Raw genomic sequence first — 5,270 nt, 5'->3', positions numbered from 1 at the left:
TGTTTGTTGCTTACATCAGATAGCGCAATGATTCCGCACGACGATCGCATAAGAGACAATGGAGGGTGTGTTGTATTTTGGATTTTAAATGTTGTATTAAATCTCATATGTCAAACAAAAAGGTGATGATTCCCTACATCATTGTATTCTTTGACAATATTGCTGTCAGTCTTCTGTAAAGCACATCCAGATTTGTCTTCTACTGATTGGAACCCATGTGAAATGGTCCATGTCTGTACTAATATGATAACTATCACATTTACGTCATTTAGCAGACGCTGTTATCCAGAGCGGACTTATCGTAGTGAATTCATACATTTCATACATTTTTTCTCTCTACTGGTCCCCCATTGGAATCGAACCTGCAGACCTGGCATTGCAAACACCATGCTAGACTAACTGAGCCACACGGGACCATAGAGAGAGGGAAGGAATAAGAGGGCAGACACAGTAGACTGAGGGGTTATGTTGTCGCTATGACCAATGGACTATATTAGTTTCATATTGTGATCCACAAGAACGTAGAAGTAGTTACAGGCCTGTCCTGAAGGGGGCGATAAGAAACCCCAAGATGTTTACCTTGTTTCTTCACACGGTGTCTCACAGTCTACAACAAACCACTTAGATATGTTTAGAGGTAAATAGTTTAAAAATGGATTAATGAAGCAAAATTACACTTTAACCTGGAAATCCAGTTCCCCAGTTACAACTTTCAAACTCCCCCCATCTCTGGTCAGTGGTAAAACATTCCACACAGCTGCCTCTGATGAACACTAGCATTCAAAAGTGTTGGCGTTACCTTAACTGAGGGAGACTGTGACTCTACACTGTACAATAGATATCAGCAAACAAACCCGATCCCAAGGTTGATTTCTACAAATATGGAGTACTCATCAGGAATGAGACCACAGGGGAGATGACCATCCCTGTAGTATCCAAGTCAGATGAAGGCTTCTATAAGTGTAAATCTAATGAGGAGAATCACCAGAGAGCTGGGTGACAGTGAGAGGTGAGAGAAAATGGTCATGGTCACATGACCTTTCATAATATCAAATCAAATCAAAGTTTATTTGTCACGTGCGCCCCGAATACAACAGGTTGTAGTAGACCTTACAGTGAAATGCTTACTTACATGCTCTAACCAATAGTGCGAAAAAAAGGTATGTGTGTGTGAAGGTAAGTAAAGAAATAAAACAACAGTAAAAGACATTTGAAAATAAGAGTTGCAAGGCTATATACAGACACTGGTTAGTCAGGCTGATTGAGGTAGTATGTATATGTAGGTATGGTTAAAGTGACTATGCATATATGATGAAGAGAGAGTAGCAGTAGTGTAAAAAAAGGTGAGACACAATGCATGAGGGTAATATCTGTGGGTATCTGTCATTTGTAGTGTTAAAAAGCATACTGTAGGTTTGGAGTTGCAAGCTCAGGCTGGTCATCTGATCTCAAGTCAGTTGTCAAATATATATTCACTTTGTCCACTACTTATTTATTTCTACAACTACCTCAGAACCTGATAGTGATTTGCTGTTCTCTCTCCAGGTGTAACTCCTGGACCCTCTACATCAGTCCTAGTAGGAGTGGTTGTGGGCCTGGTTGTTGCTGGTGTTCTACTGGCCATTCTCCTGGTACTGCTGTGTCGATATAAAAAAGCCAAAGGTGAGCCTTTTATAAATTCTCATTTAACTTTTTGGTTCATGTTTAGGAGAAAGACGTCTAATTACAAAAGTTTAAAACAGTAACGACTTGATACAGTATAATAGTATACATTTCTCATATCAGATTCCTGTTGCAACAGAATATTCTGGTGAGTACACCTGTCATTCAACCATGTTCCTTTTCATACAGTAAAATGTAATCTGTGTGTTTCATGAGTATCTCTCTCCCTGCAGATCCCCCAGCCCCAGAGGATCAACCTGGACCCCTTACAAGACCAATAATCTACCCAGGGCCAGGCTCCTGATGCTGGGTATAATAATCTGCAGCATGGTCAGTCTCTCATCCCAGACCACTGTCACTTTCCTCTCTCTGTAACTTCACATACTGACTTTTCACTATTCACTTTACATACATGTTACCGTACTCTATGTCCCTAAGCAAGCTGAGGAAAACCAACCTATTAATCTTTCTCTCTTCTTTGACCAACAGGTGGCGCTAACATCTATGATACAATCACTCCCTCAGACAATAATGACAGTGGTACTGTACACTGTGTTAAGTTTAGCATGAATACAGTATAGAGTTGTTGTTGCTGTTGTTCTTCATATGTTTAATATTACTAACATACTAACAGTAAGTACAGATATTAGTGTACTACCTGTATATTTCAGATGCTGGTGCTGCTACTGCTGGATCAAGTGATGTGATGTACGCCAAAATTCAACTCAAAAAGTTGGACAAGAAAAAGAAAAGTAACTCTCAACTGTCACATAAACTAATACAAAATGTAGCAGTGTTTTTTACTCATCAAATTTGAATAAAACAAACAAATTCTCTCCTCCTCAGAAATGAAAGCTGATCTAAAGGAAAATCCAGTCTATTCTGAGGTCAAGACAGGGAAGACCACAGGTGAAACCCATTCTACAGGTTGGCAGTCTATGAAATCTAAATGTGTGTTTTTGGAGTTTCAAAAAAGATGCTGAATAATCTAACTCCTTTATTTGTGACTGGAAATGTCAATTTTCAGAAGCAACTGGACCTGTTGATGTGACCTATGCTGAGGTTGACCTTAAACAGAAGGCCAAAGCCAAGAAGAAGAAAGGTAAGACTGGACATCCCTCCTTCCATATTCCCCCTTCCATATTCCCTGTATCATAACCTCACACCTCTGACCCCATATCGACTAGCTGCATAATATTCTGTATATAACTGTTATATTATTCTGATGTTTTATCCTCACCCCTTACAGAAACAGCAACCCCACCTGAGGCAGATTCAGTCTATTCTCAAGTGAAGCCAGGTACATCCCCAGGTAAGACTAATAGCCATATGCCATTGATACTTAATATGATACTAATATAGGACTAATGCTCTGATATCAAAGTATAATGTATCTATTTAAAGTATGTCTCTTTGTTTAATTCTTAAGAGTTTATTTGACTGCATGTCCACAACAACTTTGTGCGGTGATATGTTGCAGGTCCTTGAGGGGGTCAGAGATGGAGGGATGTGTCACGTCCTGGCCAGTATAAGGGTTAATTAGTATTGTAGTTTGGTCAGGACGTGGCAGAGGGTATTTTTTTTATGTGGTTCTGGGTGTTGTATGAGTTAGGAGGGCATTTGATTTAGTATTCCGGGGTTTTGGGCACTGGGTGAGTTTCATGAATTCTATGTTGAGTCTAGTGTGTCTGTTTCTATGTTTGGATTCATTGGGGCTGGGAGTCTCAATTGAAGGCAGGTGTTGTCTATTTGCCTTTGATTGAGAGTCCCATATATGTGGGTGTGTTTGTGTTTGTCTTTGGTGGGTGATTGTTCTGTGTTTCGCCTTGTGTCTTACCAGACTGTTTTTGTTGATCGTTCGTGTTTTGTTATTTTTGTACGTTCATTTTTGAAAGTAAATAAACATCAAGATGAGCCTGCACATACCTGCTGCGTTTTGGTCCTCCTTAACCAACGACAACCGTGACAGAATCTCCCACCAAACCAGGACCAAGCAGCAGAAGAAGGAGCAGTGGGATTTTGAGTTGGACTATGGTGAGAGATGGACTTGGGAGGAGATCTTGAAGGGAGAAGGCTCCTACACTTGGGAGGAGATCCAAGCCGGAAAGATCGCCTTCCATGGGGACAGGTGGTAAGAGAGAGAGAGGAAAGGCGAAAGGCTGGTATGGACCGGGAACGTTTCCGAGGTACACGACTAGCGTTGAAGCGCGAGAGGCACCCCAATACATTTTTTGGGGGGGGCACACGGGTAGTTTGGCTAGGCGTAGGAAGAGCCGGAAGCCAGCTACCCGTGGTTACATGGAGGAGCGTATGGGGTGGAGAGCGCTATGTTTCGCTGAGGAGCGCACTCTCACCCATACGCACGCACAGTCCGGTGCGAGTTATTCCAGCCCCTCGCAGGTGCCGTGCTAGAGCGGGCATCCAACCTGGTAGGAGGATGCCTGCGCAGCGCATCTGGTCGCCGGTACGCCTCCGAGGACCAGGCTACCCAACTCCCGCTCTACGCACGGCTACCATCAGGCCCCTGCACAGCCCAGTCTGCCGTGTACGAGCACCCCGCTCGTACAGGGCTACTAGTTCCATCCAGCCAAGGCGGGTTGTGCAGGAGGTAAGATCTAGACCGGCTGTGCGCCTCCATAGCCCTGGGTTTCCAGCTCCTGTCTCTCGTGCGGACCCGGAAGTGCGTCAACCCAGTCCGACTCGTCTTGTTCCCGCTCCCCGCACTAGCCTTCAAGTGCGTAAACCCAGCCCCGACAGTCAACAGTCGTCGGAGCTGTCCGCCAGTCAACAGTCGTCGGAGCTGCCCGCCAGTCAACAGTCGTCGGAGCTGCCCGCCAGTCAACAGTCGTCGGAGCTGCCCGCCGGTCAACAGTCGTCGGAGCTGCCCGCCAGTCAACAGTCGTCGGAGCTGCCCGCCAGTCAACAGTCGTCGGAGCTGCCCGCCAGTCAACAGTCGTCGGAGCTGCCAGCCATCAACAGTCCGCGAAGCGGCCAGACTGCGCTGAACTGCCGGAGCGGCCAGACTGCGCTGAAACTGCCGGAGCGGCCAGACTGCGCTGAACTGCCGGAGCGGCCAGACTGCGCTGAACTGCCGGAGCGGCCAGACTGCGCTGAAACTGCCGGAGCGGCCAGACTGCGCTGAACTGCCGGAGCGGCCAGACTGCGCCTGAACTGCCGGAGCGGCCAAGACTGCCTGAACTGCCGGAGCGGCCAGACTGCCCTGAACTGCCGGAGCGGCCAGACTGCCTGAAACTGCCGGAGTGGCCAGACTGCCCTGAACGTCCCGAGTGGCCAGACTGCCTGAACGTCCCGAGTTGCCAGACTGCCCAGACTGTCCCGAGTTGACAGACTGCCCCGAGTTGCCAGACTGCCCAGACTGTCCCGAGCTGCCAGACTGCCCAGACTGTCCCGAGCTGCCAGACTGTCCCAGACTGTCCCGAGCTGCCAGACTGTCCCAGACTGTCCCGAGCTGCCAGACTGTCCCAGACTGTCCCGAGCTGCCAGACTACACCGAGCTGCCAGACTGCCCCGAGCGGCCAGACTGGCCAGACTGCCCCGAACTGCCAGAGTGGCCCGACTGCCTGGAATGGCCAGAACCGGAGCCACCT

General features: G+C 47.1%; 1 long non-coding RNA gene across 1 annotated transcript; it reads left to right on the top strand.

Annotated features, from left to right (window-relative positions):
- Positions 1 to 2,524: 2,524 nt before the first annotated feature.
- LOC115187823 (uncharacterized) lies at positions 2,525 to 2,970 on the top strand. Its single transcript, XR_003876138.1, has 3 exons — positions 2,525 to 2,571; positions 2,690 to 2,764; positions 2,912 to 2,970. It is a non-coding gene; the product is annotated as an uncharacterized LOC115187823 (long non-coding RNA).
- Positions 2,971 to 5,270: the final 2,300 nt, after the last annotated feature.

This window comes from Salmo trutta, unplaced genomic scaffold (assembly GCF_901001165.1).
Source record: "Salmo trutta unplaced genomic scaffold, fSalTru1.1, whole genome shotgun sequence".
NCBI lineage: Eukaryota > Metazoa > Chordata > Actinopteri > Salmoniformes > Salmonidae > Salmo > Salmo trutta.
This window is presented reverse-complemented; position numbering and strand designations above follow the sequence as displayed.